Raw genomic sequence first — 13120 nt, 5'->3', positions numbered from 1 at the left:
GCTATGAATGTTTTTTTTTTCGATATCCAGCCATTAAGCTTGAAGGATTTAGTCACATGTTCGTAAAAAATTAGAGTAATCACTGAGTTTTGCATAGAGTGGAAATCCTGCCTCTAGTGGTAGAAGTTGGAACTGATTTCTTTGCAGCTCAATTTTTTCCCAATTCTTTGGTAAAGACATTCTCAAAGTTTTAAAGCGTTCTCATGGGAAATGAAGTATGTGGGGACAGACAGCTCAGAAAATAGGGAATTTATGAGCCCGGTATATAATATTGATTGCCACTCTGTGTGTCTTATACACAAATACAAAGGCAACAACATACAAACCGTCAAACGAGCTGGCTCAAAATAGATGCCGATAAAAAATATGGATGTCGAATGTATGTCTAAACTATATAAAAATAGAGTAACCGAGCAATTGAAGTATAAGAGCAATTTTATTCAAAGACATATTAAAAACAAACAAATAATTATGATAAAATATAAATATACTACCCATAAAAAAGATTATGATTGTCTTATCTAAGTATGGATAGCTTCTCGTTTTATGTCATTATGTATTATCGTATTTCTTTTTACCCGAGTAGATCGTGTTAGAGTTCACGACACCGGCTGTGAGCTAGTCAATTTATTCACAACCCTTTAGAGAAAAACTACCTGCAACACCACAACCTGTCCCTTACCAATCGATACTGGTGTCCCCCCCTGGTCGAAGTTGATTGGATATGTATTAATATAACTCATGGTTCATTTTATTAATTCCGTTGAAAATTTTAACACATCTTCAAAAAATGAAGTCTTTCTTCATAGCTTAAACGCACCATGTCCAAACGCATGTGAAATAATCCGAAACAAGCTCTCTCTGTGGTTTCTTCCTTCTCTCCTTATAATCGCGAGACTTTGTTGCAATCCTACGCAATTGTTCTTTTTACCTTCCTTTTAATTCTATACAATTATAAGTGACTTCCTCTACTACTATATATATACTGTATAACAGCAAAATAGAATAGGCTGGGTGAGGGTGAAAAGAGAAATCTACTTCGTATACCTACTCTCTCTCTCTTATCTATACTTATCTAGTATATATACTCTTTCCCGCTTTCACACACATTTGTTTTTTTTTTCTTTCCTTTTCTTCTACTTTTTTTCCTTCAACTTCTTTCCCCTTTCGCGACATTATCTGCAACAATATATTACTAGAAATTGCATAAAATTTCAAAAATTTCTGACCAGTGGCTGATATCTCAGACTGTTTGAACTTTGATCAAAATCGCGTTGTTCTCCTGCCAGGGAAACTTTAGTAATGTTGGAAAAATGACGAATACGTATGTGGTGTCAACCCCTATATTTTTCTCTCTCGGCATCATCCAAAAGTTCTACACTAGCAATCACTACTACTGTACTTGATTATATATACACCTCGTAATTCCTCTGGGAAATTTTTCACGTATCAGTAAATGCCGAAACGGTTTGTGTGTGGGTATGTATGACCGTAACGTATTTATGTTGTTGCAGGTATGCGTGATCCGTATTCTAGTGGTGCTGCCATCTGCATTCAAATGCATGGGTTTTTCAGTTATACAGGGTGTCCTATAAGTCCTAATTCGACCTTTAAACCATAAACCGTTCGTCGTAGAGAGGAATGACTCCAATTTAAAAAAATGTTCATGGTATGTTCAAAAATCATCTTTCGGGACTGAAAATACAGAGAGTTTGTCATATAATAATCTTAATTTTTATATGGACACCATGACCCAAAAAATTCAATTAGAAAGTCCTGTCTCTTCTGAGGCAAACCAAAAATTCCATGTTCCTAAGTGCAATGTTTGCTGATATATTTTAATTTAAAAATTGGAGAAAAGTTGGGAGAGAACAGGTCAAAATAATGGAGGACGCTTATTTTTAAAATTTTCAAATATCTCAACGCATATTGCACTTAAAATACTTGATTTTTTTTTCACCTCCATAGAAACAGGGTAAGAGCTCTCTAACTGGGTAGGTTAGGACAGGGTGTCCATTACAAAAATTTAGATTTTATTTTTATTTTGTGACACACATTATTTTCACTCTCGAAACTAGTACAGGGGGATTTTCTACACACATTTTGTTCACGTTATAACTATCGGCTATAACGTGATGAAACATAGAAAGAAGATAATCAAATAAAAAGAAGAAATAATTCAAAATAAATTTTTAAAAAAAAGTCACAATTAACCCATTTACAAACTCAATCGGGACAGAATACTTTACTGTTTTCCATACCAACTGAAGCTTTTTACGTCCTTTAGCAGAATCAAAACTTGATTCTTTAGATTGAGTGTTAAAAAATAGATCTGAAGAATTTAAGAAGTACTAGATTTAGCTAGTGCAGTTATGTGCATTGCAAGTTGCTTATCGCTTTGATTTACAGATAATATAAATCAATTGCGGTAAAAATCTCTGTAAGATTGACAATTACCAAAGCTCGCACTTGAACGTCAAATAATCTCCTAAATGTTTCAAAAACAAGATACCTCTATAGTAATCTTAGGCAGCATATGGTCATTCATATTCTAAATATTCAATTATCCGATGGTAGAATTTTCATTATGTTCATAAACAGGGTACATAACTAACGTGGGTATTGCATTTTACTGGTGAACCGTGGATCCAGGTGGTATACTTCCACTTAGAAAAACTTATCTCGTCCTTCCCGGTTCAAGTATTTTTTTGAGAAGATTATAATAGCATGTAAAATGTCGATCACCGACATCTACGCAATTTTTTCTTCTTCAGTATAATAAAGGCACAAAAAATATATCCTTATGACTATGGCGCTTAATAGATTGATTGTGCATGATATCCTATGCCAGTACAAAATTTTGCATGTTTAATACGTATTTTATTTTACAAATTTTCAAAAGGAAAAAAAACAAACAAACAAAAAACCCTTTAAATCAGCTTGCGTTCATGATGAAACATGACATCAATAAAGTTGAATAAAAATTGATTCAAAACAACGAAACCTGTACAGCCCATAAAGTGACGAAAACAATTTGAGATACATTTATGATAATTTGGGATATAATTTTTGTTCATTCGAATTTTAATTTTGGATAAGATTGGAGTGATAAAATTTCAATCAAAAATTTAAAAATAACTTTTTATACGGACACTCTCAAAAACAAAATTAAAAAGTTGCCCTGTCTCTCATGTCGCCAAAAAATCGTTTTCAAGTGCAATATCCACTGAAATATTCGAATTCAAACGAATGAAACGGAGGAATTAAAGTTGGAGAAAAACAGCACTGAATGAGCGTAAAACGGTTCTTCGGTATTTGCAGCTGTTTTTTCCCAACGTTCCACCATTTTTCGAATTCGAATATCCCAGTGCATATTGCACGTAGAAACGTGGAATTTTTCTTATTGTCATCGTGATATGCAGGGAAACAACTTTATAATTGGGTTTTCGGCACAGGGTGTCCGTATAAAAAGTTGACATTTTTATTTCAATAAATATACTACCCCTTACAGCATGAAGGACATATTATTTGAGTACTACACGCCATTTGCAAACGTTTTCTAAATATTCTCTCTTTTTGGAAGTATACCTCTAGCATCAACGGTTCGCCAGTAAAATGTCATATCCTCTGTTTGCTATGCATACTGCATACAGTATAAGATGAAAAATAGACAATTATATTTTTGAAACTTCATTTATTGCATTTTATTCGATTCAAGAGAAATAAATTAATGTAGTAAATGGTGTCGGAACAACGTATAACCCCGTCACAGTAAGTCATGTTTTCATCGAGATCAATTCGTTCGGAATCACAGCGATTCTAGTTTATGTAATTTGTAAATTTGCAGCAAATTCCCTTGTATCTCTCTGATGAAGAAAAAATTACTCTGAAATTAAACAAGATTCAAAGATTAAGATGTTTTGAATTCTAGATGCATATATTTGAGCGTGCATACACAACAAATGTATATGATACAGTAAATGTGATAAATCCAGTTATTATGCATAATCGCCAAGCATTTTCGAAAGTTTTGTGGATTTCCCTAAATTTAAGCAATTTATTACCGTCGATTATGCATAGTACCCAAGCGTCGTTGGTAAATTTGATGTTTCCTTAAATTAATCATTTTTACAGATGATTCAGATGATTATGTGTAGTACCTATGCAAGCGTCGTAGGTATATTTAATAAGTACTGAAATAATTATCAGTCTTAACGGCAATTATGCATAATACCCAAGCGTCGCGTTGTTAGTAAACATGATAAATCGTACTGTACGATACATATATACTTCATATCTATTACATTCCCCAATTTCACTATGCATAGTCACAAATAAAAGAGATGAATTTCAATTATTTATCAAATTTGTCAAAGATACTTGATTATTTTGCATAATCACCGGTAAAATTGGTGGTTTCAGTGTTTATCAAATTTACCGACGCCACTTGGGTATTATGTCTTTTCGTCGGTAAAAGTGATCAATTTGTTGCACTCATCAACATTATTGGTAAGTATGCATAAAAACTGGTTATTATGTATAATAACCGATGTATTCCATCTACTGTAGCATGTGCCCAACAAATCTTCTGCGAAATATTTGATGTAGATTTAGAAATGAACAGAAATTAACTAAAAAGTAAAGTAAAATAAGCTGAAGTGTCAAAAATGCTTAAGACACGTTTCTTCAGCGTACACTTTTGAGACTAAACCGACGTAATTTGTGGTAAATAACTAATACGAAAATGACGTAATGGCTTACGAAATTCAACAACGACGATCAATAAAATAGTCCAGAACTCAGTATACGTACAAAAACTTATTAGGGGTTATATAACATTTAGAGTAAACCAAGGAAACAGTTATTTTGCGGATATTATGCTGAGGTGAGCTCGGAGAAAAGTCATCACGTCTCCGCCAGGACTCGAACCCAGGCCCTCTTGCATACCGGGCAAGCATGCTACCATCTACACCACTGGAGACACATGAATCTGCCTTCCTAATTTCACGCACTGTGTCGTGAGGCGCTGAAGTAGAGGCATTAGTAGCCTCTACTTCAGCGAAAATAAATAACAATTCCAAATAAATTAATCCCATTTGAATGAAATTTTGTTTAGTCACCGGTAATTAAATTTTGGATTTTTTTTATAAATATTTAATTTACTCTTAATTGAGTCATATTAAAGCGTAAAAAGTGGTGAAAAAGTTTATGGAAAATAATTCCAATTATTACTTATGGCATGGATATTCCACAGCTCGAAAACTCCCTGTTTCTGCCGATAATATTTCTAGAAAATGTGATTTCAGATACAACCATAATTCTTCATTCATATCTGTCACTCGTCGTGAAACAATTGTTATATGTATTTACGTATACTTACGGTTACGAAGTTATGCTACGAAGATTCAAGTCTAGTTCCGACATAGACATTCATTCCCATCACATTTTGAATACGAATAACCTTCATTCGTGCAGTGGTCAATACACGCCAAAAGACTCACTGGACAACCATTCTCAGCAAATGCTGTAAGAATATTTTCAAGTAAAATATTAAAAGAAAAAGTAGAGATACATTTTTATTTCGTAAGTTATTTTTAACCAACACATGTGTGTTTGAAGTACATATGTTACCGAATAGTTCTGGTCGTTGTTTAATTAGACGTGGGTATCACACGCGTTATTTTGTTAATTTTTTCTTCTATTCCAGTATGCTTCATCCAAATATTTAAGAGCAAATGTCATATATTCAGATCATATAGTGCATGCTTACACTAACAATCTGATGAGTTTCAGACAGTCTCGTCACAATTTATTGAAGGTTATTATATAAAAGATTCTTCTAGGAAAAATTATATAGGGGAAAAAATAGGGCCTAAAGCTGAAGGCAAATTCCTATACAAAATTTTGTGATCGGACTTAATTTATATAAATGTCGTTCAAATGAATATCTGGTTCATGTCAAACGCAAAGATTGCTAAATGCATAGATTCTACCATAATTTCAGAACATTCAAAATTGGGTTAAAAAAAATTATAATACAGAAATTTCAGAAGATAACAATTTTGCGTAAAAGATAAATAACCATTACTAGTTTCTAGGAAACCGGCATCATCATCACTAAAAAATTAGTCGAAAATCAATATTTTTGTTGTTAAAAAGTTCAAAATGCTTATATATATATATATATATATATATATATATATCGTTGTTCAACTACTTGAAAAATTAATTGATCTGCTCAGCTCACCTGATAAAAATAAGGTTGAAATAAGTACTAGCAGATACAGGGTCTTCATTTTATCGTTGTATCTGCATGGAAAAAACAATAAAGAACATTTCATTTAGGATACAGAAACATTTAATGCAAAATGAAATATTTTTTACCGTTATAAATACCTATATGTAGCAGGCGAACATGAAAAAAAAAGTTATCCGTGAACGTGATTATAGTACTTACAAATAACATTCGTACATACAGTACGTCTGAGCTTTTCCTAATGTCTGAAATTTATTGCATAGCGCAAGTTGTGTTTCGGGTATTATTCAAGTATTTTCATTGGATTAATAGTCATTGTTATCAGTGACCCAGGGGTGTCCGAGACGACCAAAAGTTAAAAATATTTTTAGATATATTTTTAACCTGATTGATTGATCGAAATAAAATACATTTATATTTTATCTTAATCAATTTCTGTTGAATCAAAGTGTTTTTTGAAAGTTGGTTACTGAGAATTACCTTTAAGAAATTCATTGTGCCCGTCGTGCGTGCTATAAGGGTCAATTCTGCGTACGCCCCTGGTCTCTATGCAACAAATGTTTATCAAATATTTTATTATAGATACTACGTTTTAAAGACTGCTATGGACATATATTGAAAGTAAAATTATATAAGTGTTCATCGTTTTCAAAAAGTGAAATTAAATCATTATACATCATGTTGATTTTATTTTTTTCCTGTTAATATACCTTCTTACTTACAATAAAGCACGCGTTTGAAAAAAAAAATACTTTTATGCCATTACTGTTAAAATATATTTGTTTATTTACAAAAATTTGCAGGAAAATGCTTGTTAAGTGCTCATAACCGATTACGAAATGCAAAATTAGGCGCGGTTCCGATGTGATTGTTGATACGATAGCGGCAATAAATTTCTTAAGATTTTCTTCTTTTTTTTTTGATGCGCAATTAATTTAGGTACTGTATTCCTCTAAGATCACGTGTTTCAAAAACATAAAACACGGCTAGACCAGAGTACACGGTACCTTCAATTTATCCACATTCTGTATTTCAGTATTTTTAATGAATTTTAAAATTTATTCTAAGATTATAGAAATCAAGCGCATTTTTAATTCTTTAATTCATTTTTCTGCATTATTTTTCTATAGATGTTTTACTGAGAACATTGATTGTTTATTTATGAACGATGCTTTCTATAAACTTACTACTATATCATATAATATATGCAAATTAAAACCTTACCTTTTCCTATGATTTTATATTGACAGCTTATGTAAACTAAAATTGATACGACCCATTCACGCTTCTCATATAAAAAGGAACGAACCATGTCAGAATCGAAAATTATTCAAAATAGTTGCAAAACGTTTTCGAGAACATGATGTAAATTGCGAATACTCTTTAGACAGCTGTGTTATCTTATCTGGTGAATAGTTATTGCATTGAGAAACTCTTTTTCCACGTTATGATTTGGTGGAATCCACGACTGCATCATTTGTTTGAAGATAATTATTTTGAAAGATTCGCAATTTAAACGATCGTTTATAACGAACTCGGAGAGTTCTTCCAATGAAAGCTGTTTACTTTCAATCGATAACTTTCACTCGTATTATGTGAAAATATTTCTGTTCAATACTTTTTACCCTTTATCTATCTTATTATGAAAAAATGAAATGATTATGTGAGTAATAAGAAATTCATTTTATGTGAAGGTAATGAAATAGGAAATAATTACTCAAAACGCTGAGCTCAGGGTCCCGAGTCAAATAGAAAAACTCGAATTATTGAAAGTGTTCTGAAATTATTTCGTTCATAAATTCTCAATTACTTCTCCCATAATTTTGCATTATTTATAGAATTATATTTTCTTGAATCGTAAAGATTTTTCTTAACTCTGAAATTATTTCCCTTGATTCTGCAATTATTGAATTTTTGGAGTTTTTTTCCTTAATTCTGAAAATTAGGTTGTTCTTTCATTAATTTTGAATTCTCATCATGTCTACATTTATAATGTTTGTGTTAAGCATGTTCATATTTTATACAGATCAACATTCCTGAGCATTCTACAACAATATTTTGCGTTTTGGATGCCGACTCGCCTCCGAAAGTTCTGTATCTATGATCATAGAGCTTCAGATGACCCTCAAAAATGTTTGTGTTCGTCCTAGAACACCAAAATCGTAAAGACGTCTATGAAATCAAATACAAATACAACGCCACAACAAGCAAAATACCCAACGAGGTGGCTGAGAAAAGATGTCCATAACAGATATGGATGTTATATATTTCAAAAATGCAGCAACCAAATTAAAAATGAAATTAAAAACAATATATTTATACATGATGAGATATTATACAATGCCCATGAGAATACTTAGGGTTGTCTTATTCTAAGTATGGATAGATTATTGATTTACCCAACATGTTTATCGTATTTCTTTTTGAAACGTCCCAATTGTGTTACAATTTACTACTTCCGGGGGTAGGCTATTCCATTTATTAACAACCCTATTAGACAAATATTCCCTGTGACACCATAACCTCGCATTGTCCTTTACCAATTGACACTGGTGTCCCCTTGTAAAAGCAGTCGATTGGCGGTGTACTAAAAGTTCATGATCCATCCTATTCATTCCGCTAAAAATTTGTAACACTTCGATCATATCTCCTCGAACGTAGCTCTTCTCAGAGGACACGCGTAGCTCTTCTCTGCACCCCTTCAACCAAGCCTATGCCCTTCCGTAGGTATGGTCTCTAAAAACGCAGCATACTCCAGACGAACTAAACCTCGGAAAAGGAAGAATGACTTTAGGAGAGCGCGAGGAGACTTTTTCGAAAATTAGACCAAGCATTCTATTCGATTTTTTGACCACCGCTGAACAATGTTCAGAAAATCAAAGCCGCTCGTCAATGAGAATTCTCAAATCGGTGACCCAAGTTGCATCCGGGATAGTGACACCATTCAACTCGTGAGAGAACCGTGGGTTGTTTGAACCAAAATAAGCGACCATGTACTTGTCAACGCTAAACGTCATGCTCCATTCATTTGCCCATGCTGCAATCCTGTTTAAGTTGGTCTGCAGCAACTCCCTATCGCTTTGATTCCCGATTACCCCCCATTAGCTTTACGTCATCTGCGAAGGTGCTAGTAATCCCATCGATACCCTGATCGAGTTTACTGATAAAAAGTGAAAAAAAATTTTGGGGCCAACGATATTTCCTTGAGGACACCTGTCCAACCATGTCCAACCAGAGAATTGCCCGTTCATCATAACTCGTTGTGACCTATCTCTTAACCAAGATTCTATCCAATTCATCAAGTTGTCCCCAATCCCGATCTCATGTAAACGCTTCAAGAGTTTACCATTTTGGACCCGATCTAATGCCTTCTGGAAATCAGTGGTGGAAAAAACATATAAGGGGATTTGTAGAACCCCTCTCAAAAGCTCTGTCACCCAAGTTTGGATCGCGACCCACAGGCTAGAAACCACCGATCTCGCCTAAGAGATTATATTCAAAATTTAGATTCCGAACAATCGACAGCATTTGTCCTTGCATTTCTCCAGTGCTTAATTTTCTACAAATTTTCAAAAAAAATCCCTTTAAATTTGTTTGCGCGCATGATAAAATTGCATGAAATCAAAGACATTGAATAAAAATGATTTAAAATAAATGAAACTGTTCAGTTTATGAAATGTTGAAAAGGGTTGAAATTTTATCACTTCAATCTTATCCAAAATTAAATTTTAAATTAACAAAAATTATATCCCAAATTATCATAAATGTATCTCAAATCTTTTTCGCCACTTTATGGATTGTACAGGTTTCGTTGTTTTGAATCAATTTTTATTGAACTTTATTGATGTCATGTTTCATCATGAACGGAAGCTGATTTAAAGGGGTTTTTGTTTGTTTTTTTCCTTTTTTTTGAAAATTTGTAAAATAAAATACGTATTAAACATATGCAAAATTTTGTACTGGCATAGGATATCATGTACAATCAATCTATTAAGCGCCATAGTCATAAGGTGCCTTTATTATACTGAAAAAGAAAAAATTGCGTAGATGTCGGCGATCGACATTTTACGTGCTATTATAATCTTCTCAAAAATATACTCGAACCGGGAAGGACGAGATAATTCGCCTCCTCAAAAGCCTCTTATTTTAGCATTCGTATGCCCAGATACAGTAAAACCGTTCTTTTGCGGACACCGATGGGTGACCTTCAGATGTTTAAAAAAAGCATAGTTGTATTATACTGGGGGAAATTATTTGGCCGTAAAAGACGGAGATCGCATTTGAGGGGGTGTCCCTTAAATGGGGTTTTACTGTATGAACTGAACATTTTGATTTCTCAACGGGCAACGTTTCTCTACGCCACTTCTTTCGAAATCCTAGGCTGCGGTCTCCGGCCCCGTATGTGCCACTAGGCGCACGTGCAATTTTTCTCCCTAGTCATTTGGTTCAGCTGTCCATTTCAGTCAAATGTCTTGTACGTTGCATCGAGTTGATGGCTGTCTTCACGGGGAGAACGACGCAAGTGATTCGATACTTGCGAGCACGGGGCAAGGGAAGCCACCACTGTAAATCTTTGCTAACTTTTCTGACACAACTCTGGCTCTTTTGAGGTAACGGAAGTAAGGTGCTTTGCATCAGTCCGGGGTTGTGAGCGGTTCTATCTATCTATCTATCTACGCCACTTAGTTTACACCTGCTATAAATCGGAAGAAAGTCTACTTCACTGATACAGATACGCCATTTTTAGCGATTTCTACCGTGCCGTCGAAAAGATTAAAAAGACGTGAAAAAAGGGAAGACCACAAATACAGTAAAACCTCGTTAAGTTGTCACCCTGATAAGTCGTCACTCCGGTTAAGTCGTCATTTTTCTTCAGACCCTTCCAGCTCTCATTGACCACAATGTTATTAAACCCTCGTTTATTCGTCGCTGATTTCGGTTAACTCGTCACTATGAAAAAGTTTGAGAAAGAGGAACAGACTATTTTTAAGGCTCCCATTAAAAAAGAGCTTGTTAACAGCATTACCATATGCTTAGAAGTCACCATAAAATCCTATATACCTAAACAGAACAATCTAAGTAACGAAAGTTACGCTGGGGAAGTTCATTTGCCGAATAAGGTTTTTGGAACGGTGGGGACTATTCAGGCTAGATCTAATTTCTGCCTGGGCTCCATTGGGGAAACTGGACAAACCGCGAGACACGCAGGCTCTGTCGCAAGAAGCGACGTAAGCACTTCTCCCCCTCCCCCGGAGGGCATCCCCGGCAAAACCAAAATTTATTAATATGTCAAAGATAACATATAGTGCAAGGAAATCAAAAATTATGTAAATCGAAGAATCAAATCAATCAAGTTAAAGTCAAAGTGCAACGGGCACGGATAATAAATAATCATGGAAAGCACGGACTCTACTAATTTAGGGCTTGAAATTTAAACAAAATATCTTTGTTGAAAAATTAGACATTCTTTCCTAAGTTGAGTCTTCTGTTTGCATGCATTTATAACTGAAAATGTGCCCGATAAAACAAGAAGAATTACCTAAAATGTTTTTCTCTTCTACTTCTGCTAAAATTAATTTCAGTGAAGTAATATATGAATGAGGAATATTAATTCAATTAAAACAATTCTAAATCATCGGTTGTAGGTCCATCATCAGTTCCAACTGCCAAATATATAGGCCTGTAATAGAAACAGCAACACAGCTTTTTTATTTGTTACTATGCCAAAACTGAAAGTTTACTTAGCGGGGTAAAAACGTATCCAAAAAAATACAAATTTATTTGTAAACGTAATGCTAAGATTCCAGTATAGTCGAACCTCCTCAAGACAAACTTGCTCAATATAATTTTCGTTTAATACGATTAAAATATTACAATTGAAAATCACATTGAGCATAATCAATTTACTGTTTTGTTGGTTAATACAAAAGCGAGTTCGCTTTTCGAAGTGCGAAAAACAGAAAACCAACTTTAGCCGACCGCCACTGTGGTGACGGTGAAACCGGGTCCTCGCGATGACCCAATGCAATATCAGTTTCATATTCGAGTGTCGTATCTCTCTTCCACCATGTGCCAAACCCTCTAGGTAACCAGCTTATATCCCGTATGACGACACAGCTGGGGTCATGGTCGGTTTCGGCTCATCGCGATGCGAATCCGTCACTATGGACACTCGACCATCAGAACGGCATGTTTTGAGCACTAAGCTCTTTTTTTTTTGTTCCTGCCTTGCAAACGTATTTTAGTAGATGGGATGGGAAGGAAAAACAATTATTTCTCATTGAAAATGTAGAAATATGCAAAATGGGCTCTACCGCATAAAAATAGTGAAATACGTGAGGAAAAATATGCAAAGTCATAGAAATCTTAACCCTATTTATGTTTTCATGTTTCACTTTGACTTTGAGTACAGTACAAATCAGGAAACTATGAGATCTGTAAAACGTATTGAGCAAATGTCAAGGTTCCTATGCATCGACTATGACATATATAAAATTATTTTGCGTTTCACACGCGTTGAATTTCTGGATGAACGGTACTACAGTAAATATATCCACCTCCAGAATAACTGTAAAGTTTTCTCACACGTGTTTAGATACTTGTGACTGATAGGGTCTGCTGCACGTTAATGACTGAAAATGCACCACAAACAAACACAATGGGTGATTTTTTTTTTCTTTTTTCAAGAACAATAGTATTAGAACTGAAAATACCTAAAAGTGGCTTACCATTTTGTAAGAATTGCCAAAGTCAGAAGGATACGATATGATAGAAACTTCTGGCTTTGGTCTCCTGATTCCGACGTTGCCAAAACTAGAATATTAATCATAATACTGCGGGACCTTTCGATAACGGACATCCACG

At 34.3% G+C, this 13120-nt stretch overlaps 1 long non-coding RNA gene across 1 annotated transcript; it reads right to left on the bottom strand.

Annotated features, from left to right (window-relative positions):
- Positions 1 to 3674: 3674 nt before the first annotated feature.
- Positions 3675 to 7616, bottom strand: LOC149076282 (uncharacterized). Its single transcript, XR_016194062.1, has 4 exons — positions 7481 to 7616; positions 6248 to 6309; positions 5381 to 5524; positions 3675 to 3886 (listed from the first exon to the last, which is right to left on the bottom strand). It is a non-coding gene; the product is annotated as an uncharacterized LOC149076282 (long non-coding RNA).
- Between the last annotated feature and the right edge of the window lie 5504 nt (positions 7617 to 13120).

Source organism: Pholcus phalangioides, unplaced genomic scaffold, assembly GCF_987345545.1.
Source record: "Pholcus phalangioides strain wild (caught in Gottingen) unplaced genomic scaffold, Ppha-v1.0 ptg000015l_1, whole genome shotgun sequence".
NCBI lineage: Eukaryota > Metazoa > Arthropoda > Arachnida > Araneae > Pholcidae > Pholcus > Pholcus phalangioides.
The sequence above is the reverse complement of the archived record's forward strand: the minus strand, read 5'-3'. Positions and strand labels throughout refer to the sequence as shown.